This window comes from Tamandua tetradactyla, chromosome 13 (genome assembly GCF_023851605.1).
Source record: "Tamandua tetradactyla isolate mTamTet1 chromosome 13, mTamTet1.pri, whole genome shotgun sequence".
NCBI classification, from domain to species: Eukaryota; Metazoa; Chordata; class Mammalia; order Pilosa; family Myrmecophagidae; genus Tamandua; species Tamandua tetradactyla.
In genome coordinates, this window is record NC_135339.1 from 45,322,878 (window position 1) to 45,349,313 (window position 26,436).

The 26,436-nt window shown below is 37.1% G+C and overlaps 1 protein-coding gene and 1 pseudogene across 2 annotated transcripts in view; one reads left to right on the forward strand and one right to left on the reverse strand.

Moving 5' to 3' along the window:
* The window catches only part of PRKG1 (protein kinase cGMP-dependent 1), a 1,184,353-nt gene that overhangs the window by 459,114 nt on the left and 698,803 nt on the right, over positions 1–26,436 (reverse strand). The gene's annotated exons all lie outside the window — the stretch shown is intronic.
* LOC143654533 (small nuclear ribonucleoprotein G pseudogene) lies at positions 9,346–9,570 on the forward strand (annotated as a pseudogene).

Consider the following 26,436-nt stretch of genomic DNA (forward strand, 5'->3'; position numbering starts at 1 on the left):
TTTGTATTTATAATATATTGATTCTTTAAAACATCAGCGTACCTAATGAGCTAGTCTGACAAGTACATAATAATGTTGAAAATCTTTTCCACATGATTGGTCAGAATATTTTCAAAATTATTTGATTCTTAAATATATTTGAAATCTGTTGGTGATGAGAAGATGGGAATGAGACAAGCCATTTCTTTTTGTTTCTGTTTTTAATTATTGCTTGTTGACAATAGTTGAGAAAAGGTATGAATTGTCATCAGACACTTGCCTTACTAAGACATATGTTAAGATGTAATAGTAAAAGCAGTTTGATTCTAAAATGTGCAGCGCCCTCAACAGAGTGGCAGTTTTAAAAATAAAATTTCAAAGTCTCTTAGCTATACTGAGATTTGAAACCAGTATCCAATTATTTTCACAAAACCACTTAGAAGATAGCTGCTTTGCAAATTAATCTTTCATGAGACTCTCTATGGGTCGATGTGCTTGTGTTAGCTGCCAAACATGTTCAACTTCTGAGACAACTAGAAGATCCATGATTAATGTGATTTGGTATTTTTCCTAACATTTACTGTACCCATCAATAGTGGTTAATGCAAGAGTTTCCAGTAAGTAGCCACCTTAAAAGCTTGAAAATATATCCAACCACAAAAAAAAAAAAGTGCATCTGTTCTTCCTTTGTATATAAGAAATGTTCTTCCCATGCAAACGAGAAAATTATTTGCAAAATACTAATGTAAGAATTCGTATCACTATTCTTATCAGTGTGGCAAAATTAGAATAGAGAGATGGCATGGGTAAAATGAAGGTAAGACTGAGAGCAAGGGGTCCTTGGCTCTAGTTTTTCTCTGACACTAGCTGTGGTTCTTCTGATGAGTTTCTAACTTCAGAATAGGTGTCCTCAGCCAAAAGGAAGCCTGCTCTCCAACCAATCACTGCAGTGTAGGGCTAAGATTTGAGACTCTGGAACCAGCCTGCATGGGATTCAAGTCCCAGCTCTTCTGCAAAGGAGTTTCAGGACTATGTGCACAGTACTCAACCCTCTGTGCTTTAGTCTCCTTATTGTCAAAATGAGGATAACAATAGTGCCTACATCACACATGAGAACTCGTGGCCTGGCACAGAGCAAAAGTGCAATATATATTAGCTTATTTATTAGCATTACTATTCTAACTATTCCTAATTACTTAACCATTATTTTATTCTAGAAGAAGTATTTTGGTAGCTTACAAAGACAACAGGGCAAAATAAATTCACAGGTGAAGAAATTTAGGAGACAAGAAAATAAGCTAAAAACAAAAAAGCACTAGATCAATGTAAAGGATTAATTAAAATTAATTGGCAATTTGTTAAAATGATTTTTAAGTTAGCCAAAAGATAAAGGAAACATTTTCTACACATTCCAATTTATAGTTTGCCTAATATTTAGAACAATAAGATATCAGACATTCCAAGTCTTTCTCTTAAGTTTGCTAAGAATTAAAAGACTGACCTTGGACAATTCAGATAACCAAAAATTATATATGAGAAATGAAGGAAGAGGGGTAGGGGAGCATAAAGGCAAAGAAAGTGAGAGGAAGAGAGTGAATGGAAATTTCAGCAGTCTAACCACCAAAGAGATCCCAACTTGGGTTTTTCTGGAAGACATTACTGAGGCAACTGTTTTCTGCCAGCTGTGTTATGGCTGGCTTCCCCTGGGGATTATCACATGTGCTTATTTTCAAGCTGCTACTTTCATCCCCTCCAGCAGAGGCTCAGCCTTATATTCGTGTTGACACTTAAAGCTCAGTTTCTTCCCTGGGGAAATTTAAAGGGCAACACTGCACACACACGGGCAGCCCATCCCTGAAGAGCCTGAGTCCCTCCTGTCCATCCCCTAAGGGATACCGATGCATTTGTCTGGAGCCAAAGACCAATTCCTGTCCCCTGAGCCCTGCCATTGTGATTGTCCTTAAATTCTCTCTCCAAATAACCACCATGTTGAAAACCAATTTGCAGTAGAACCAAAGCAAATATGTGTGTGTGTGCGCTTTCCCTGGTCTAGACCAATTCCAGGTCTCTCATTCTCTACATTTTTTCCCTCAGTGACTTTAGCCATCCATTTGATTTCATGTGCCACCTAAAGACTTAATGTTTTCTAAATTTCTCCTGAACTACAGGCCAATACAAATTCTTGCCTTAACCAATGTTGTCTAACTAAGGCCCACCCTCTGGGTACCGGTTAACTATTTCAGAAGCAGCCTCCTTCCCAGATGGTTAGAAGGTAAGTATGTGGCATTTCCTAACAGACAGAGCAGGAAGTTATCTTAAAAGATCACAATAATACCATAGACAAACACTTTAGACAGGGGAATGGGTCACAAGCTATAGCCTCTACACAACCATTTGTTTCCTAAAGCCAATCTACTTATAATGTTCAAGGAGACAAATTTATTAAACACAGAACAACAATCTTTGAAAACAAATAACAGCTCCTTAAATGTTTCTTCCTGCCTCCAGTTGTTGATCAGTTACTTGGAGATAGCGTTATGCTCCAAGAACCCATTTAATACAAGCCTTATAAGGATTAGTTATTAAAGTTAACATTCCAAAATCTTGGATTAATGACAAAAAGGTAAGTATAAAGAACTTTTTTAAATTTAGCATCCCTGAGCTCAAAAATTAAATATCGCTTGTATTAGAAATCTGTCAGTAATGTATTTTGCATAATTACTCTGAAATTTCACATTCTTAATCTTGCTAATGCAGAGCTGCCAATAGTAATGACTTGAAAACTGAGTGGCTGGTATATATTTTCAAATTATACCAGTTGAAATATGCATAAAGATGTACAAAATATCATACCTGGAATGACTCAGTAATTAATTCCAGTCATTGCTCCAGCAGGTTTCTATTTTTTAACCAAAGCTTTCATTCAGAACAGCATCTCATAGTTTCCTAACACCAAATTTAAAATAATGGAACTAATTAATTATCTAAATTAAGAAACTTAGTTTTATATAGGAAGGGTCATAACGCCAAGTCAGATAAGTGAGGATGTCTCATCATTTGGCTCTTTCCCTGTGTCTGCCCATCATTTAGGATGTGCAAATTAGATGGAAAGAAAAATCTTAGATTATTCTTAAGTCCCATACACTTGAACCTTTTATAATCACACAGCAAAGCATTGGGCAATCCAGGCTGGGAAATGAGAGATAGGGTATTCTACTCTGTTCATTTGTTTGGTATTCTGTTTTTTTGAGACTGAAGCACAAGAGTCCCATCAACCTCAGTTGAAGAGGTGGAAACAGCAATGTGACATTATACATACTACCATGATTTTGAAAAATAGCATGGCAGACAAACATTACTGTACTGCATCAGTTCTCAAAGCATGGTCTGGGAGTAACTTATGGTTCCTAGAATATTTTCAAGGGATCCATGAAGTAAAACTATCTTCACAATATCACTAGTATATTTGTCCTTTTCACTCTCATTGTACATAAAGTACATAGTACATTGTACATAAGTACATAGAGAAATTTTACAGAAGCTATATGACAGGTCATATCACAACAGATTGAGAAACGATATGAAAATCTAGCTGACTTTTATCAAGCCAAACGTTAAAGAGATGAGAAAAACAAACAAAAAATGCCAGTCTTCTCACTACATTTTGTTTTGGAGAAATTCCCCCCCCCCCCCAAAAAAAAATGTTAGCTGTAATGGGCTTATTTTGCTATTTTTAAGTTGCATAATTTTTTTTAATTGTGAAACTGTTCAGTTTTAATTTCTTACATGTTAAATTGAAATCGCCATAACCCACATACACTGCTCTCTGGGATAATTTTTTAAAAATGTAAAGGGGTTCAGAAACCAAAAAGTTAGAGAACCACTGAAGAGCAGAATTTAAGCGATCATTAAGAACCATCCTCTTGAATCCTTTCCCAGTTTTCCAACTCTTGGCAAAAATCTCCCCTCCTTTCTTCCTTTAGTCACAACCCCTGAATTAAATCAATTCAATTTGCACTTAAATTAATTCAATGATTATTTTGTGGGAGGCTGTTAGGAGAAATACCCATGAAGATGGGCAGTATTAGGGACATAAAAGCTCAAAGAGTTTATAATAACCCACGAAGTAAAGATTACCACGAAGTAAAGTTAGATAGTGATGCAAGGTAATATATAATTCAGTCCCACTACCAAAGTACTCAGTAATTTATTCCAGTCATAATTCCAGCAATTTCCTTTTTTTTTTTTTTTTAACCAAAGTGGTTGACACAAGCAGTAAATGTTGCTAGTTTTGACATGAGAAGAGAAATGTGACTAGCAGTTTTTTGGGGGGGAAATCTTCATAGAAGTAATGCCTGCAATACTTCTACCTGCTTTCCACATGGAATGCAAGGCAATAAACCAAGTGCAGAGTCTTTCTGAGTGCAAGGCCCTGGGTGATTGTACAGGTCACACACCCGTGAAACTGGTCTTAATAATAGTCTCCGTGATTGCTTAAGGGGGTTACTAAATCCAGCTTTGGATTTGGAGATAAAGCAAAGAGGGGAAGTATGATCAGGTAAAAATCACAATGTTTGTTACTCAGGAAATGCCATGAAAAACGATCAAAATTAAATCAGAATGGAATTTTAACTTTAGAAAGGCTCTTGGAGGTTATTTCATTAAAGCCCTTTCATCTCCCAATCCAAGAAGTGGGAGCACAGAGGCATGGCTTGAATTGCCAAGGGATACAGAGGGTTAGAGGTCAAGCCAATCTGTTCATTCTCAGCCAAAGGCTTAAAATAGCAGGAGGTCTTTTTCCCTTTCATGTCATTCCCCACCCCACCCCCAAATATCTACTTCCATTCTTGTACAACAGCAATTATAACAAATAATAAAAGTAGCAAACTTTATTGACCGTTTATTATGTCTCCCACATTGTACCACACATCTACTCCTCCTGACGTCTTTATGAAAGAAGTGTTATTGTTTCCATTATACAAAGAAATAGAACAATTACATAACCTGCTCAAAGTCATACAGCGAGAATTTGAATTTAGGCAATTTGACTCCAGAGACACTGCTTTTCCACTCTTTTCCTTTTTTCGGTATGGTCTCTGTGCTGGTGTGAAAGGATTTATGTACCCTAGAAAAGCCATGTTTTAACCCTAATCACTCTTGCAGAGGCAACCATTTCTTTTAATCCCTATAGTTTGGAAACTTGATAGGTTATCTCTATGGAGATGTGACTCACTCAATTGTGGGTACTAACCTTTGATTAGAGGGAGATAGGACTCCACCCATTCCAGGTGGGCCTTGATTAGTTTATTGGGATCCTTTAAAAGAGGAAGCATTTTGGAGAGGGAGGACAACAATAGAATGAGGAAAGCTACAGTCCATGCAACCGGAGATCTTGAAGATGAAGAAGGAATGTGCCCCCCCCCCCCCCACCAGAGAGCTTCATGAAACAAGAGGCCTGGAGGAGAAGCTAGCAGATATCGCCATGTTCGCCATGTGCCTTTCCAGTTGAGAGAGAAACCCTGAACTTCATTGACCTTTCTCGAGTGAAGGTCACCTCTTGTCAGTGCCTTAATTTGGACATTTTTTATTGACATGCTTTAATTGTTACATTTTCGTGGCCTTAGAACTATAAACCTGCAACTTATTAAACCCCCCTTTTAAAAAGCTGTTCTGTTTCTGGTATATTGCATTCCGACAGCTAGCAAACTAGGACAGTCTCCTAGACATAGGTTTCACAAACATCATTTTGAAGGACTGAACTGAGCCCACTGATTCAGAAAATAGAAAGAAACCCTAGATATTTTGTTTAATCCAGCCCCTCTATTTTATAGTCAAGAAAACTAAGGACTAAAAGAAGATGCCTAACTAGTCAAGATCACCAGAAAGAAATGCAGTGTTTGTTCAGTATTCTTAACTCCAGATTTTCCCAAATTGGCTGTGTATTAGAATACTCCTGGGGGCTCTTTAAAAATACAGAGATTCCTGGGCCCCATACCAGACCAGAAATCCAGTTTTCCAGGGAAGAGGGCAGGGAAAAGAATCCTTTCTAAATGTTCCATATGTGATTTGCAGCAGCCAGACAATGAAGAGGGGTTGGACTCCCTGCCGCACATTCTCTTGTCTTTCCCTCTTCCAGTCATACTTATCTGACAGTTTTCTGATTTCAATCCTAACTCAAGGACTTAGAAAATAAACACTAAGCAAGGAACTTTACTATCCACACAGACCCTAGAAAGTATTTCCGAAGAAACAAATGTAGTCAACAATACACAATACACAAAGCTTTTATCTGCAGATCATCAATTTTTATCTGGTTGGTTTCTACTCCGGTTTCCTGGAGGCTGATTTCTAATGTACAAGGATGGGATGGTAGGTGCGTGCTCCCCTCTTCTGCCTTGATAATTCCTACCTGAATACTCCCTATGTCACTCGGCTTCTTCAGAACCCTGGAATTAACTGCACACCTCCAGAAATCCTCTCACAAATAGAAATGACCACCAGTAATACACTCCTTCACTTTATCCTTGAGCAAACAACATACTGCAGATGAGGCCTCAATCTTTTGAACATGTGCATATGTTTCTGTGGCTCTGGCTTTCCAAAAAGACAAATGGAACAATGCCCTATTTTTATATAAGACTGTATTCTTTTAAAAATTGCATTGAATTCTTGGGTAGAAGAGAGAGAAACAGTGATAGCTACTGCAGATTCATTCTATTTTGAAGAAGCCAGTGTTTCTGTACTATTTGGATTATTTTAGTTCTTGTTATCTTGACCTATCATTCTTTGGTAAAAAATTAGAGCTTATTCCTTTGAATGATTCATTTTATTAACACCATCCTTCAACCAAGAAGAAACTAAATTTTTAAGAATCCATTGCTCTGTGTTAGATATTCCTTTTCACACCCTACATTTGATTCAACATTACACTAATCTAGTTGTTACTTCTAAATTCAGATATTCAAAAAATATCTATTGAATGTTCATGTCCCAGATATTGTATAATCAATGGAATACAGTTCAATTAAATAAACAATGTCTCTCATCTATAAATCATAGTCTAAAGAAGGAAAAGGCATAATTCCAATGTATAAGGAGGGCAGTGTGACCCTAACAGGATGCTTTAAGTACTGATTATATTTCTCTTTGGGGGTGTGTGAATTCTTTTTTAAAAAAAAATTATACATTTTTAACGAGATATCTTCACACACCATACAATCCATCCAAAGTATACAGTCAATGGTTTACAATATCATCATATATTTGTGTATTCATTACCATGATCATTTTTAGAACATGTGCATTACTAATAATTATATTCAAAGAGTTCCCCAAATAATTGTGAGGCTATTACCACTCAGCACATTTTAGCATTAAAAAAAAGTGTATCTTTTGAACTTCCCTAAGAGTTATAAAGGCAGATAATAAAACTAGATCAGCCTTGACAATTTACCAGTCATATACTATTACTGACTGAGAGAAAATACTGGTAATTTTCAGATTTGGTTTAAAATGCCAGTAGCAAGATTTTGTGCAATAAAAAGCAATACAAAAAAAAAAAAACTAAAGCTATTTTCTAAAAAACATCATTAAAAAAAGCTGACCACAGGAATCTGCTACAGAGGGCTCTTGCTTATTAGAATGTCTGAAACCGAATACAAAAATAGTATCACTAACAGCTGGTGTATGTGGATGTTTTTCCTACTAATAGTTTAAAATTTAAATATTTTCTGACTTGAGGTAGGCTAGAACCATCATTAACATCAAAACTTAAAACATGGAACACAGAGAAAATAACCTGTTATTTAATTATAAAAGTCCTGAAGTCCTTAAAATATAAATCGCAACAACTGCAGGATCAAAATTTTTAGCTTCATGACAGGTGGCAGCTTGCCCATTATACCAGCAACCATATCCACTTGTAGCTGAGCTTAGTATTGATTTGTTTACTGTACCCTATTCCTGTAAAAGCCATACCTCTACTAAATCTGTTATTGGAAGCCTTTTTATCAAATCATCCTCAACAAAAAGGACTCTTTTTGATGCTCAGACTGTAACTCTTGAAGATCCTTGAGAGAGATAAACTGATCACCCACCACTCAGTTGCTTTTCAATGCCACCAAAGTAAGAAAAAAGTAAAGGGTAAGATCATTCTAAGTATAAGCATCTAGGTGCATCTGATAGTGACATCAAGGTAAACCTGATAGAAGAATATATGATGCCACAACACGTAACTTCCTAGAAATTGTACACTAATGTAGGGCTTTCCTTTTTAGACTATTATATCTTTAGCATTCAAGAATGTGTCCTGAGGTTATGTTTTTCTTTTTAATAATGATTTCAGGGATGATGGATTTAAAAGTCACCTCCCATCTAGTAAAGCAGTCCTTCTTAGAACTTCAACCAGGATGAGATGAGATCTTAAATTTCAAATTCTATTATTTCCTGGGGTTGGTGAATAGGCTGAGCATATTTTTCTTTTCTCCAATTTAGCTATTAACCCAGCAAAATCTAACTTTAGGCACCTCTCAACAGAACCTGCTTCCACTAATGATCCCTGTAATTCCTAATTTTCAAATAAGAGGGGTTTTTCCTTCAGTGACACTATTATTGTACATCTTTGCTGAATTTGACCATGTCTTCTAGGTCAAAAAGGAATTTGCTTAATTTCCCGGAAACCTCACCCTTCTGGCTCTCTGCACACCTCTCTGATGACCCTTCTATCACATCTTAGGTTTCCAGTCCTTCATCTGCCCTTTGATGTTGGTGCATACGAGAATTCCATTCTCAATTCGTGTCTCTTTTCTACATCCTTATCTACTAATGCTCCCCAACCCTGTATCTCCAGAACAGACTTCTGAGTTACAAATTAATAAAGTCAATTGTCTGCTGCATATCATATTTAAATGCTAAACAAATAGCCTAATTCAATGTTCTAATTAAAATCCATTTTCATATCTGGCTTTCTTTCTCCCCTTGATTCTTTACCTATAGAAAGTAGGAATCTTGAACATTTTAATTCAAGTCTGGGCTTCTGTCTTCAGGCCTACAAATACGGCTCTAGTTTGAGAAAACACTAATGAACACATGGCCTCTGAAAACAATCAGCACATGAAGAACCAAGAGTGGAGGCATATTAAAAATACAGGTGACACTTTGACTCCATTTTTTATTTTTTAAGTTAAGATGTACTAGATACCATCTAGCCCAGATCTTTGTAAAACATTTTAAAGTCTTAGCCCCATTTCTTTGCTTTAAACTGCTAATCTAGTTATACAGTCACAAACATTTCTTTCCAACCAAATTAGCAACTGAGGGGCTGCAAATACCGACTCGAGGCAACACTGAGCCCACTGAGTAGACACTATGAGCAAAGCTCACTTGCTTAATTTGAAAAAAATTTATGGACAAGAAGTTATCATTGAAATTAAATGGTGGCAGACATGTCTAAGGACTACTGCGAGGGTTTGATCCCTCTATGAATCTTGTGATCAATGAATGTGTGGAGATGGCAATGAGTGGACAACAGGACGATATGGAACGGTGGTAGCACAAGGAAATAGTATCATCATGTTAGAAGCTTTGGGATGAGTATAAGTAATGGCTGTGTTCAGCAGAGAAATCAATTGCTTCCACATATCCCCTCCCCAAAGGACCTTTTTGTACTGTGATGTAATAATAAGATTGTGTACATTCTTCATATTAAAATTGCTCGCTAAACTTTTTAATTGTCAAAAATGCTTTCGCAAATGCTTTAATATAAAATAGAATATTGGCTTTTATTCTGATGGTTTCTAACAAACTTTTCCTGATGCTTGTAAGTTGAAACTTATTTCAAGGTTTTCTGCATTAAAAATGGAAGAATCTTATTAACTGTAAAAAAAAAAAATTACCAACTGAGACCTTATCAAGACATTTCTGAAAGTTTAGAAATACACTAATAATTTTCTCCTCTGATCATATATCTATTGTATGTTTTAAATTTGAATATTCTGGGTTAATCTTTCCCTCTAAAAATGTTGTCTATCAGGTAATGGTGAAAGATGGTTTAAATCTATTTTGTTTTTATCCAAAACAAATATAGATCATGACCATATTTTAAATAATACTAATAATTTTGTTTCAGATATGTGTGTGTGTGTGTGTGTGTGTGTGTGTAATGGTTGCAATGTAAAAAAAAACATATGTTGTGGGTGATGGCCAAAATGTTTGAAAGCCACTAATTTAACCTACTGGAATACCTAATTTCAATAATGTACACTAACCATATGAGTCCTTGAAGCAAGAAAAAAAAAAAGCTGTGCTTGTCTTCCTTTCCACTTCACATGAAGAAGTAAAGTGACCTCTGCAAGTTCAAAATCTAAAATGTATTGTTTGTAGTCCCTTTCTTCTCGATCATCAGTAAAAATAATTTTTCCAATTGTCATTCATTTGTGCACTTCATTACTTTTGAAGGCCAGAGCCTTTGTAGCATATTAAACAGTAACAGTCATTAAGCCAGTACAAAGCAATTCAAAGGCTGCAGGCTACAGAATTTAAACCATCATTGCTCTAGGTTGGGAGGTCTGTGCCCTTGCCTTAGGCTCACCCTCACTAAGCCTCTGAAAGTGCAGCAGCAGTTCTATGACAACTGAAAATCACCCCTTTCTAAGTCTTAGGTTGCATTTTCACCACAAGGGTAGAAGGCAATCTTCAAATAGTGATGTAAAAGTCATTTGAAAACACTGCCAAGTCCACTTTTTAATAGCTGATGATGTCCTTTGACTTACCTGTGTCTTTGGCGTCTCCATTTCCCTCATTCTTGCCAGAGGTTTTTAGGTTATTTTATTATTCAAATAAAGAGCTTTCCAGAAAAAAAAAAAGCCAATCTTTTCACACTACCCGGAGAGACAATGAACCCTAGAAGAATGTTTGAGTTACATATGCTGAGTTTCTCTTGGAAATTCTTTCCTTCTGTTCTACCCAAGTCGAGCGTGAGCATGAACCAGAATGTCGATAGGAAGCACAGAAAAGCATAGAAAGCTGAAGAGGTTCCTTTGCATAGGACAAATGGACAGCTTCACATCTTCCTGGCTGGAATCCAAAATGTTTGCATGATAAATTTCTCATCATAGTGTAATCTTCCCATGTTGCTGCTTGTTTATCTGAGCCTATGCCAAACAATGCATGTTGTTGTTTAGATCAATTTTCTGCCTCAGTTGTATTTCTATGCTATATAGCAAATGATTATAGCTTCATTGTAGAAGGAACAAAATTGGTTTCTGTTAGAGATTCCCCCTCACAAAGTTGGCAATGATCAACCAGCTGTGGCCTATTGCCCTGTAACAACAACCCCCATCCATGACCTACGTGACTGATTGAGCAAACCATAGCCTACATGCCAGAATGCAACTCACCACTTCTCCCAAGGACAGCAAAGAACTCTAAGGATTCCCTCTCTCCTATAACTGAGCCCCACTACCTATCTAAAAATGCCACTTCTCCTTATCCTAATTCCCCACCAATCATAATATAACTTATCAGCTATCTTAACCCCTTCCTGCCCCACATAACACAGTATAAATAATGCTGCTTCCCAGAGATGGGTTGAAGTCTGTTCTTCCAACCTCCTCTGCTGAGAGTGCTTCTCAGGAAGCTTCCTGCCTGAAATCAATAGTCTCCATATCCCGGTGTGCATCATTTTTCCTAACAGCTTCCAAGAGATTTGTAATTCTAAGACAGGAGGAAAAAAGTTCATACAAAATTACAAGGTCTAACATATTTAGATTTGGAAATTTTTCCCATCCTCTCCTACATGCTGAGTTTTGGCATTACTTTGATGGATGAGCTTAAAGTAGAGCTAACCTCCTGGCAGTTGCCTTTGTTACTTCTATATTCCACGCCCATAGAACACTGGGCTTCCATTTTCCACTCTGTAATAATAATAATAATAATAATAACAGCCAGTGCTCATACAGCACTTTCAATATGCCAGGCACTATCCCAGCAGTATTCATATAACTAATTTAATCTTCATAACAATCCTATGAGGTAGGTACTTTGTAATGTAATAGATCCCTTTATTACCTCCCCAATAGCCTCTGAATTCTTTGGGGGGGGGGGAGATCTCGTGTTCTTACTTTGGGTCCAAAAATACCAATAGAGGTTTACTGTTGTTTGCTGCAGAGAACACATTTCCACAGCCGATAATCTAAAAGAACCTTCTATTTATCCATAAGAAAGTATGCCCAAACTGGTTTATTGGTAGTGTAATAAATGAAAGCAATGAGAGAATGAAAGTGTGTAATGAGTCACGGTCCTAACTAAAAGCAATTTACTAAGAAAAGAAGTGGTAGGAGGGTTGGGGCAGGGAGAAAATAACATTTATGCACATGCTGGCAACACCTTCTCTTATTCTTTCTGAGATGGGAGGTTTAATAAGGGAGCAAGCAAAGTATCTGACAAAGGTAGGCTTTGGGAACATATTTCCAAAGTCCAAAGATCAAATAAGAGTGCATCTAACAATTTATTCACTATTATTAACAGTAAACACTGAAATTCAGACTAACAGGGCATGTGGTACCTAAACAATTGAGAGTCAGTATAATGTAGTGCAAAGAATAGACATTTTAGAATCAGAGAGAACCACTTTGAATCCGATTTTATCTCTTAAAAGCTTTTGACTTTGACAAAACAGTTAACTACTCTTAGTCTCCTTTTTTTTTCCTTCCAAAATGGGGATATAAACTACAGTCATAGTGAGAATGAAACAAACTGATGTATGTAAAATATGTAATCAATCTACGGTAAATGCTCTACAAACTGGTGGCTATAGTCACCATTGCTTCTTTTTCCTCTTCTTTTAAACAGTCAGCAATCAAGTAATTTCCTTGCCTTTGTTTAAATTTCCCTAAGGAGGGAAAACCAGCAAAAGAAAGGCTACAGTGTGAGTTTATTGAATAGCTTGACTTACTGAGCTTTAAGATGACTCCAGAAATGTATCGGTGCAAATAAAGCTTTCCATGCAACATTTGGGATTGTATCATCTTTCCTTTCCATTCCTTATTTTACCCAACACTGGAGGTGCCCACATATCTGCTCATTCATTTTTGTTCTTCACTCTTATCTGAGACACCATCCCTAACTATTTTTAGAAGTTGGAAAGAAGATACAATTAATGCTTAACGGTTATCACTCTTTGGAAAAGGCCATGACAGGTTGGCACTGATGCCTCCAGTTACAGAATGGGTGTAATAAGGTTATGTCAACACATGTATAATGACGAGTTTTATTGTTTGTACATAAAACAACAATTCTATTATATTTGTGAGGTATGTTTTTCCTTACAAACTATTTCCATAGATTTATAACATTTTCCAACTCAGTTATTTTGAAGTTTATTTGTAAAGGGGCATTATAGGCAATGCTTTCATTTGTGTACGTGCAAAGATAAAAACAAAATTAAATGTTTTGCATTTTTATCCAGGATAAAAGAGAATATCAAATTTAATATACTTCTGAAGGATCTATGAATAGCATTCTATAGATTATATGTAAAGTTCCCAGGTGAAGTATGCTATATTACTTATGGAAAGTAAGTTTCTGGTTTCTAAACACATGCCTTCTCTTTATCTTTTATATGGTTTAAATTTTAAAGTCTGAAGGAAATATTTTGAAAATAGGACAGAAGTCAACTATTCATCAAAGCAAGACTTTCAAATTGCAAATGAGACAAGCTATCATTTCTGCTTTTCATTTTGTTACATACCACAATGCGGAAAGAAGAATTTATCTCAGGGGGCACACGGGCTTCATCTAAATTACATTTCAAACTGGGCCACTGTATCAGTGCATACATATTAATGAATGCCCTTTTGGGGCTCAGTATATTAAAATATAACAACTCCCTTGGAGCTTTTAATTTTCAAAAGGCAATAATATAGATTTAAATAGTCATTTACCACTAGTCCAATCATTCTACTAGGGTACAGAAGTCTAATGCCCAGCTACCAGCCCATTGAATTACTGTCCTAAATTGTGAGCTTAGATATAGGGTACAGACTTGAGGTAATGCCACTACTTTCATCTGGGAATGTGTTTCACTCAAACAATAGAATTCTCTTGCTAATGAGTGCACTTGGCCAAAGTAACACATTAATGGCAATCGAATTCCAGGTTCAGCTCGTTAGAGGCCTGTTAGATTGACACACACTGATCCCTGCCTACAGATAACTTCCAACTCAATTCATTAGGGTGATTACAATACCTCAAGCTATCCAACTTTCAGGCAGAGGGTCAGTGTAGCATATTAAGGTATGGTGACCATTTATGACACAAACATCAAATTCAATTTAAACTGGTTAACATTTGTACTTATCGCAACCCCAAAAGAAGGTGAAAGAGACAAAACTTGACGCTATCATATTTTCATGAAAAAAACAACTTCTACCCCAAGTACTGGGTGAACCACAGGGAACATGTCTATTTGGGTAAAGCCTTGTCTTTGAAGAGATAGAGAGTAGGCAGGATGGATTCTACCTGGTTATTCAACATAGATTACTTGATTTTGAATGAAATTGAGATTCACATTAAAGCAATCCCAAGCAAAGAGATAAGTGAGAAATAAATCTCTATCATATATATATATATATATATATATATATATGATTTTTTTTTTAAATCCTGAACTGTCAACATTGAGTAAAAGTAGCCAGAGCTTTAAAGATGAATATGTGTTTGTGTGTGTGTGTGTGTGTGTGTGTATGTAAAATATGTTGTATGTGTTTGATATTGCTTTACTTGATCAATGAAAACAAACTGTTATGCAAGAAAGAATTTTTGTCCTGGAGCCAAAAAACAGTCTGGATTTAATGCTTTCTTTGCCATAGAGGTACAGCATTTTGCTCTCTGAATGTTGGGGTAATGGTATGTAAAATCGGTACAACTCATTCATGAAGTTGTTTCAAGGGATAAATTAATAATCTTATCTAAAAACACTTAGACAACAGTATATATTTAATAAGTACTAAAATAATATATTGTATATATTCCATACCTACTAAAGCACAGGGTATGTTGTCTTGCAAATGGAAGGTAATTGCCCACAGTTCAGGATTCTAATACTAAAAAGTGCACAAAAAACACTAGGAGAGAATTTTGATGGCAAACAGCCATCACTGAAAACCATTTCATGAATAATTTAATGTTAGTATTTGCATTGACATGACAACCCTAAATAAAATAGAATCCTGCCCTAAAGAAGGCAAAGCAAAAATGCATGCTTACAGCTAAACTGCATTATTCTTAACAGCAAAGGTAACCCTAGGAGAAAATGCCTCATGTCAAATTACATGGTTATGGAGTGAAGACTCAGTAAAGCATTTATGGTTGATATTTGGAGTTGGGATTTCATATATGCTCAGCCTGAAAATGTAAGGAAAAAAAAATACTGATTATAGCAACAACCTCTGCTCTCTCTGGTCTACACAGCAATTTAAAATGCTTGGGAAAAGGATGACTATTCATTCAGTGAGTAACAGATGGTATAAGAGGACATAAGATCCATATTCTGAAGAGGCCAGGAGAGCCCCTTACATCTGGTACTTTCACTTGGAGAATGAATCCAAGGAGAGCCACTCCGTTTAGCATGATAATTAACATGGATTTCCACAACATTTCTAACCAAAGAATGTTCTGGCTCTGACTTTGGCTCTGAGGCAACTGTAAGAGACTGAGCTTTCTGTTATTGGGGAACCTTCCCTTCAAATCTACTTCTGGATTCAGAGTAGTTTCCCATCACTCCTTTGACCCATCAATGCAATTCTCAGCCTTGAGGCACTAGAATGAATTTGTTAATGTTTACTGAAAAGCTAGCACACCTGGGAGCAAAACACTGCACTAGATGATATTTAGGTCCAAAAAAGATAGTTAAGTTTAAGCCACAACCCCCATTTTCATTTATAGTATGTACACCTATGTGAACACTTTTCAACCACCATCTCAATGAACCGTAGCCAATTCCCAGCAAGACCACTTTCTCCATGAAGAATCTGCTCAGAGTGTTCCAATTACTTATCCCAATTCATAATCTACTACCAAGAGAGTGTCAATATAACTATTCAGAGCATGGATTTTGTAGATTTTTTTTTTTTTTGCATGGGCAGGCACCGGGAATCCAACTCAGGTCTCCAGCATGGCAGGTGAGAACTCTGCCTGCTCTGCCATTGGGGCCCACCCCAGAGCATGGGTTTTAGAAAAAGAATAGTATAATTTAAAGGCTTGGCTGTGACCCTTGCTAGCTGTGTGACCTTCAGCAAATTAATTTTCACACCTAGTAGCAGAACCATGCATCCCAGGTTCTCTGGACTAGGTTTCATTTACACTGCTGTGCCAGAGTTAAGTATCAACAGTGTTTCTTGTCAGTTTGGATAATAAATGGCTTAGCCACCTAACGTCTGAGGGTCAACTTTCCCAAGGGTAGACCAAAGATAAGAAAAGCACTTTCCTTATAAGAATATTGTTAAGAGCCAATGTGGTGAAGGTAAAGTCTTAGCATAAGACATGGCATGCCTAAAGAGCTCATATAAAAATTGCCACTATTGTTACTGCTATTGCCATTATTATTATTAACAAATAAAACTGTGAGAATGTTCTGTTGTTTCATAAGGTAAAAAATTAATTCTGGCACCATCTGGACAGACTCTTATTGGAACATTAGCTACATGTGTCTGAATGTAGAGGAAATATGTGGGATGTATAGGATATGACACTTTCATTAAGGAATGAATTATGGAAGGTCTTGTAGGTTGGGGGAAACTTGTGAAAATTTCTGAAATGAGAGTTATCATGATTACATCTTTTAGTAAAACAGCTCTTATTGCATTATCTCTTTTTCCCCCTTCCCCCCCCCCCCCATTCCACCACTACAATGCCAAACACATCCCCTTCCCTCCATATCCATTAGTCTATTAGGCCAGCCCACTATCATGTCTCATTTGGACCGTCCAGTCCTCACCTCCTTCCACTCTTACACCCAACTCCCCAGTTTAGTCATCACAGAGAAACAAGAATCCTCTCTTTTTAAGGCTTTTTGGGGGGAATAATTTTAGCTTCATATAAAGTTGTGAAGATAGTAGAGAGTTCCAGTAGGTCCTTTATCTAACATCTTACAAAGCCATACCACATTCATCAAAACTAAGAGATTGGTACATTACTATTAACTAAACAACAGAATTTTTATTCTTATTCTACCAGTTTTTCCACTAATTCCCTTTTTCCATTACCAGGATTCAATCCAAGTTACCACGTTGCCTTTAGTTCTCATTTCTCCTTAGTCTTCCCCATTTCATGATAGTTGCTTATTTTTCCTTGACTTTCATGACCTAGACCATTTTGAGGAGCCCTGGCCAGGAATTTTGTATAATGTCCCTTAATTTAGATTTGTCTGAGATTTTCTCATGATTAAACTGGTTTTCAGTTTCGGGGACAAATATCACAGTAGAGAAATATCTTTGTTGTATCATGTCAGGGCATGTATGGTATCATTATGACTTATCTCTGGTGATGTTAACTTTGGTCGCTTGGTGTGGGTGAGGTCTGCCAGGTTTCTCCACTGTAAAGTTACCCTTTTCCCTTTCCATATTCTCCCCGTTAGAAGCAAGTCACTAGATCCAGCCCCCTCTACAATTAAAGGGAGAGGAATTAAGGTTCACCTCCTGGGGGTAGGTTTGGAATTTGTCTGTAAGAAAGATTTATTTCTTCTTTCTCCATTTATTTAAATACACAGTAGTTTATTTACATCACTATGGGCATTTATTACATAGCATCATCTTTTACAATTAAATCAAATGTTGTTACTTCTCCGCTTAAAAGGCTCTAACACCCTTACTTTATGCTAAAAATAAAAATCTAAACTCTTTACCATTTCTACAAAACCCATGCAATCTGCGTAGATTGAGAATTTACCTCATACTGCTCCCCACTCCCTAGCTCTGCCCTCTCCAGCCATAGTGGTCTAGCTACAATGGGCTTCTTTCTTTGCTTGAACCTATCATATTGTTTCAGTCCTTGGGACTTCGCATTAGTCAGTCTCTGCCAGGAATACTCATCTCTAATCTTTGCATTCAGCTCTCTGTTTAAAAGTCACCTTTTTCAGAGAAACTTCTCTTGACCATCTGCTCCAAAGAAACCACACTCTGTCACATCAATAAAAATCTTTTCATAGTACCCATTATACTCAGAAATTATTATTGTTATTTTAATGTGGCTGTTTGTTGTTTCCCCATCATTAGAATATAAGTTCCATGACAGCAGGGATTTTATTTCACAGCACTCACTATCCAGAATAATATCTAGAGGATAAGATAAAATAAATATTTCATGAGTGGATACATAAACAAATGAAGTGGAGGACTAAGAGTCCTGGGACAGGAAGACAAATGAGAAAAACATTATAACAATCAAGGCAGGACAATGAGGGTTTAAATTTCAAAGAAGGCTTATAATTTGTGGTCTGTGCATTTGATCAAAATTCATTAATCTTTGTTCATCTTCTGTTTCAAAATGTTTCCCCTTCTTACTTGAAAGTCACGTAGGTCACAGTCTGATTTCGGAATGTGCCTAAATAACAGAGCCACCATTATATTATTTCAGTGCAGTGACTAGTTTTCAAAATAAGTTAGCTACCTTCCTGTCTCTATATCCCCTCTCTTACTTGGACAAATCCTTCTCTTGGCTGCTCCAACCTTCTGCCACTGCTGACAAATGATTGCCTATGTTGCTCTCAGAGCTCATCCACACAGAGGAAACAAACGTAGACCAAAAGACCAGGGGAAGCAGGAGAACGAAAAGAGAGGGAACATGCATTGTCTTCCAAACGCTTCCCTAGTCATCTTAGGCCAAATTCTGGTATGTGTTCCAGACCCAGGTATATTGACCTGAGGTTGCTGTCACCATTGCTTTATGGGAAGAACCAGTTGCAATCCTACTGCCTCTTGCTCCCTATCCTGACAAGATTTTTATACTTTGCAGAAAGTGGGTTATTACAACTCTCATCTATCACTGTCAGGACACTATCTCGTAAGTGCCCTGGCCTGCTTGTCATGCCGTGCTTGTACTTTACACTGGGCTTTGTGCATTATCTTCCCTCTGCCAAGAATACTCTGGATCCTTGTCTTTACCTTTTTATTCTGGGTCTCACCTCATGGATCGTGTCCTTAGAAAGGCACCTTTGAGAACTAATCATCGTCTTTTTTTCTAGCAGCCATCACACTTTACTAGTTGTACTTATTTATTTGTTCTCTCCCGTTAGATTCTAAATTCCTTGAGGGTGAGGACTGTGTTGTTCTAACTATTTATCCTCAGCTCTTGGCTGGAACTGCCAACTGAGAATATGATATGAGGCAAAACTAATGAATAAGTCTTGGACTACTCAATCAAAAGATGATCAGAAATTGATTTTGCATTTTTACTTATAACAAATTAGCTCCTCAAAGCTCAAAGGAAGGCACCCTTAACCAAAAAAGGAAGATCTCAATGTGCTGGTCACAATTAATAGAAAAAATTTATTGTTACTATGTTCCAAGTACCCAAACCAAAAATTCACAGAATATATTCAGTCTCCTTAGTGTCAAAGTTTTCAAATGAACCATTGGCATAACCTAAATTACTGTTTGTGCATGTGTTGCCTAGCCGCCATTTAGCTTAGTTTCATTCTATTTCCTTCTAATGCAAAATGTGAGGAGCAAGATTTGAAAAAACAAAAAGAAGTTTGAACCCTCCTACTATATAATACTGAAATTTTTTGCTTTTAGTAGAAACCTTATCAATCAGAATCTTTGTACAGTCTGCTATTTTTCTTTCCTCTTTAGACTCTGAACTCTTGGGGCAAATAAGAAAAATAACCTGAGAAATTCTGCATTCACATGACATTGCTCCTTATTAATGCTCCTATAAAATTGTAAATTTTCCTTTAGTTACAGTTTTTTAAGCTTGCTGCATTATGAGCAGCAAATAGCATTTTATGAAGGCCATGGTGGTCTGAAGTTGTATATATTCGTGAAAAGTCATCTTCTTTTAATCCATACCTGTAGATACAGACCTATTATGGGTGGGACTTTTGATTAGGTTATTTCAACTCAGATGTGACCTGCCTCATTGAGGATGGGTCTTGATATTTTTGCTGGAGTCCTTTTTAAGAGGACAAAACACACAGAGAAGCTAAGAGATGAAATTAAGAGAAGCTCTTAGAGAAAAGCCCCAGAAAAACTAAAAGAGGACCCACAGAAGCCACTTAAGCCAGAAGCTAGAAGTAATGAAATCTGGGAGTGAAGGATCAGCAGATGCTGGCTATGTGCCTTCCTATGTGGCAGAAGTGCACCAGCTGTCAGCAACCCGTCTTCAGAGTCCAGGTGATGGCCACAGACATTTTCATGGCCTAATGAACTGTAAATTTATAAGCTAATAAATCCTCATTGTTAGAAGCCAGTCCATTTCTAGTATTTTGCATTTTGTCAGTTTTACCAGACCAAAACAATAACAGAATAATAGTATCAACAATTACATAATGGATGTCAATAAGAAAATAGAATTTAGTATACTGGCAACTTTTCTGGAACATATCCAATCTGTTTATTGAGGACCATCTTATTAAATATGCTTCCCATGAATTGGGAGAGCACCTTTTGTCCTTTTTAAAAAGAAAAGCAATGTAACCAGGTAAGCATAGAGAGCAGTTTGCTGAATGGTGCATAATTTTAGCATTAACAACTCAACAGCTAATATCCACACTGATGTTAATAGTTCACATAGTGCTTGTTACCCTGGCAACCCAATGAATGATGACAATTACATGGAAACACATGTTGTATTTATTTCAATATATCTTATTATAGTAAGGTCCTGGAAACCTGGAAGGCAAATCTACAGGGTTACTCTGAGAAAGTATAGAAATCAGGTAAATAATCTGGAAACCTGGAAAACTGTTCAGGAGATAGTTTTCCTCCACAGTGTAATGTTGAAAAGGATTTTGATGAGTTGGTTAGGTCTCAGGACTCCACAGAGACCCCACAGAGAACTTGGAGTACATGAAAGTACATGGAGTACATTGAGAAATCTGGGCTTAGCTTTCAGATAGGGGTTCAAAAATGGCAAGTAATGCTATGTTGATTAAAAGCCAAGAATGGGCCACTCAAATATCCCCTTGGAATGTTACCAGAAACCTACATGAGCTACCTTTCTGCTTGGTAGCCTTACAAGAGTTGTAAACCAGTATGGAAGGTGAATCCTTGCCCTATCCCCATAGGGGTGAGAGATAGAGCAGGCAAGTAGCAAGCAGTAGTAGCAGAAGGTGGTAAAAGGAGAGAAAAGGAAAGCAGAAAGAGCACCAGGAGCAGCTTCTCTGTCGCATTTAACCAGGAGAAGAGACATAAGGGTCCATATGGCTACAAAACTGACATCTATGTGAAAATAACCAGGATTTGTGGGATGTGAAGTTTGGGGAATGGAGATGAAATGGCTTGGAGTCTTAATAATCCCAGGGGATATAAATTGCTAAAATCCATATGTCTACATACAAGATTGGAAAAGCCAGAGAAAGGAAAGCTGACACAAACATATATAAAAACATCGATATTTTCTGTGGAGATGATTAAAGGTAATATGCATAAGTAAGTTTTCTAAGGAAAGTTTCAAACATTTTCTCATTCTGACATTTCACATTAGGGTTCCTTACACCATCTCCTCAAATATAAGGCAGGGTATACCCAGGTCAGATGATAAGCACAATGTCAGAAGACGTCAAAAGGTCATCTTTTCCTTAATAGTAATAATAATGTCATTCCATACTAGTACTAATAATAATATATAATAATAATAATTGCTATTTTAAATAGCTGGTTTCTTCTAAAGTGATCATTGTAAATTTATATCTTTAGACTGTTGAATCGCCTTCTACTCCAAGGAGCAATGTTTTACTTTGCTAGCTGCAGTGTTCTGGAATGCAATATACCAGAAACAGAATGGTTTTTAAAAGAGAAAATTTATTTAGTTGCTAGTTTGCAGTTCTAAGGCCATGAAAATGTCCCAATTAAACCAAGTCTATACAAATGTCCAAATTAAGGTAACAACAAGAGGTTACCTTCACTGAAGAAAGGTCAACGGGTTCAGGGTCTCTCTCTCTCTCAAGTGGAAAGGAACATGGTGATCAGGGTGATGTCTGCTACCTTTCTCTCCAGGCCTCTTGCTTCATGAAGCTCCCGCAGGGGCATATTCCTTTTTCATCTCCAAAGGTCTCTGATTGCATGGGCTCTGGCTCTAGTCATTTTCATGGCTATCCCGTCATTCTGAAGCTATCTCCAAAAATGCTTCCTCTTTTAAAGGTTTCCAGTAAACTAATCAAGACCCACCTGGAATGGTGGATTTACATCTCCCTCTATTCAAAAGTTAAAACCCACAATTGGGTCAGTCACATCTCTGTCAGGCTAATCTAATAAAGTTTCCAAAATACAGTGCTGAATAGGGTTCACAAGAAATGGCTACCTCCACAAGACTGGATTAGGATTAAACCATGGCTTTTCTGTGGTGCACAAATCCCTTCAAACCAGCACAAGCAGTCACATCTCCATTGCATCAATGCCTTCCACATGAGCATCACAATAGTAATCAAGTCCAAATGCACTGTTTCTCAAAGTGTGGCCTGCAAGCCCCATGAGGGCTTATTGAAAAGTAGATCCCAGGGCTTTGTGGCCCTCCTGTGTAGAACCGTTATAGATAGCTGTATTTTAATAATAGCTGTCTAGAACAATTCCAGATAGCTGCATTTTAATGAGTTTTTACCAAGAATTCTGATGCATGCTGATTTGATTGAAAACTTTTAAATATTGTAAATTTGTCTATATAAAAGCCTTTACAAAAATTAGAAAAAAAATCTCTCAGTTTTTCATCTAATCAAATACCTTTTAGGGGGTGAGAGGAGCATAGAGTAAATAAAGTTCAATAGTACAGAATATATATTGTGAAAAAATACCCCCCCAATTATCCTATCCTCCAATCTTCTTGCCCACAAATAACTTCTATTATCAGATTCCTAGGTATCCTTTGAAAAACACTTTATGAATATGCCAATATAACAGCTCCTAGATGTTTACACATCCTACTGCAGTAAAAAAAAAAAGGAAAAAAAAAAAGAATAGGGGCAGAATATATATAACAGTATGAATATAACTCTTTATCATTTAACTTTATCTATATGAGTTTATTCCATAAGAACAAATATACGTTTCCTTCAGTTTTTAACATTGTGTGTAGATCTAGAAAAGAGAATATATTTATAATGCAAAATAAATATAAATAATTTATTCAATTTATTGCTAATATATATTTAGGTAGTTTCCAGAATTTTATAATTACAGATAATGAAGAATGTCTGCTGTGGAGACCCAGGGCCCAGGCCCCCTCCCTCATAATGAGGATAAATACTGCATGTATCTACCTACAATGACTAGGACAAAAGTTAAAAGTCATCAGACCTTCTTGGGAGTGGGGCGGAGAATGTAGAGAATGTACAGATAATATTATAAACAAACATACCAAAAACCCTCCCCTTTCTTGATCACTGTTGATAGCAAACCTCCAGACCCCTGTGTCATAAGATCCTGCTGAAACTCTTTTGTCACACCCTTGTATTAAACCCTTATAAATGGTTCCTTACACTCCCCGTCCTTTGTAGAAAACTGACTCCCATTTCCTGGATAACCACCACTGGGAGAGATCTTTTCTTGTTTGAAGTCCCAACAAAGTCCACGCCTAGTTCCCTGCCTAGCACATTCTTTGGTCTTAGGACTGTGCTGATCTAAGCTCTTCAGAAGATGGGTTGGAACAATTGGCAAGCCAGCCAGGAGACCAAAGAGCCACAGGTCAGAGTGGGCATGAGTTGTGGGAAAGGAGTATCCATGGAATTCCTAAACTGGTCTATATTGTCCATGTGGGGAAGGATGGCCACCTTCCTAAATTAACAGGACCACTGCAGGATTATGCAGATGCCCTAAGAACTCTGGCAGGTTTGCTAACTGTTTTGCAACAGATAGCAGGACAACTGAATTTTAGCATAAATAAAAAAATAAATAAAAAACATCAAGTAGCGGTGGGCATAGTCTCACCCCTTTTAGGAGTCCTACAAATGGTCACAGAGGTAAAACAAGTGGCAAAAGCAACAGCCTGCCATCTACAGAAGGAACTAAAACTAGAAAGAGATACATGCCTTGCCAAGGCAGAAACAAAGAACTCTCGGACTGATGGCCTGCACTGAGTGGATGGTCAGTGAGAGACTCTGGCATGCAGATATACCTGAGTCAGAAGCTGTAAGTCTTCTTGGGCTACTCCACGATGGGACCCCAAAGCATGGAACCCCATAGACTTCTCAGAAAAGGAAGGGGAGGAGGGATGGAAGGTGAAGGAGGAAGAAGAGCCCCAATGTGTGTACTCCATAATATAACCGAAATGGAAAGTGTCACAAAATCAACCCTCTGGGGTTCAGCTATTCCAACTTCTTTAACAGAAATTATATGTTATTATGACAGATTATATTACTGTCAAATTGGGTTATTTAGGGCAGCAGTATAGACAAAAAATTAAGGGTCCCTACTTTTGGCTTTTGAGTTTATGGGACACTAGAGCAGAGGGAGTAGTTTTGCTTTCTAGAATTAAATGAGAAACTTAGCATCTATTACTACCCACCCTTCACTACAACAGTACTTGTATTCTACTTCAGCTGATGCAAAAACCCCTTCCTCATTTGTATGACTGATTAATAGGTATAAGCTTGCACAGCCTAATGAAGGGGATAAACTACACAATACCCCTCATTGTCAAAGTATGGAAAAGCTACAAGACATTTTAAAAGGGCTTGGAATGAAACACACCATTTATGCTGTGGCTTTTGTAGGTCCTGACACTGAAGATTTTACCACTGGAATGAAAAACATGGTATTAAATACTTCCCCCAACCATTACTGTGGGCCTCTCTTGTCTATTCTAATCCTACTAGTAGGACAACGCATTTCCCTTGCTGCTCAGGCCATAGCCAATCTTGGAGAGTCAGAGAAGTTATGGAAAAAGAGGGAGGGAGTAAGGGCAATGGGAAAGCATGGGCATGATGGCCCTAATCAGGTATCTCCTAAGCAGATGTGTGTGGATCTCATTGCTGCAGGCGCAGAAATAGAGGATAAAGTACCACCACCTTTGTTTGCAGTGGTTCCAAAGGTTGTCTCTTTACTACAAGGAATTAGCACTCAATTATGCTATCACTTTGTTTTAAATTTAACTAATGCTTTCTTTAGTATTTCCTTAAATAAGACTGTCAATCTGCTTTCATTTTCACCCAGAAAGGAGAATAAAGGACTTTCACCATGCTCCCACAAGGTTGTTTACATACCCTGACCATTTGCCATGGTCAAGTGGCAAAAGATTTAGCTAAGTGGAAAAGTCATACAAGTGTAACTCTATTTCACTATATTGATGATGTCATGTTAACTTCAGAATTATGTTAATTTCAGAATTAAAAGAAGCCTCAAGATCATTGCTATCACACCTTAAGAGGACGCACAATTAATCACAAGAAATTTCAATGCCTTGGCTGCTCTGTCAAATTCTTGGATGTTGTATGGTTTGGTAAGGCAAAAATTATTCCTTCTGTAGCAATTAATAAGGCACAATGCTTTCCTCTGCTACATAAAACGAAACAACTAATGGCTTTCTTAAGGTTGTGGGAGTTGGAAACCTTTTGTTCCCCACTTAACCCAAATGTTAAAACCTTTATAAATCTTGTGTCTGATGCTCCTTTTATCTACCTTATCAACAGCTGAGTAGAACATATGGAATAAAAATAAATAATAGGGGGAAGAAATGCTAAAATAAATTTAGTTCGAAATGCTAGTGATCAATGAAAGGGAGGGGTAAGGGGTATGGTATATATAAATTTTTTCCTGTTTTCGTTTTATTTCTTTTTCTGAATAGATGCGAATGTTCCAAGAAATGATCATGATGATGAATATGCAACTATGTGATGATATTTTGAATTATTGATTATATACGTAGAACAGAGTGATCAAAACAAGAACGTTTGTGTTTGTTTGGTGTTTCTAAAAAATTTGTTTTTAATTAAAAAAAAAACCTTTGTATATGGCAATTAGAAAAGGTCATACTTGAAAATGTAAGGACCTCCATGAGGCTGCTTCTGAAATGGCAAAAAAAGGGCAATAGCACAGGGACAAGCACTGGGCAGGTGGGGAAGGGGGGAGTGTAGATCTAGACCTATCCTGTGAATTGGATGTAGCCAGCCCTGATATTGGTTTTGGGTGGGGTATGTGACAGAATGCCCCTTGGCTTTTGGTCACAATTATGGTAAAAGGTAGAACTGAGATACCGCCCCCTGGAAAAACAATTGTGTGCTGCATATAATGCCTTATTACAAGTGGAGGGACT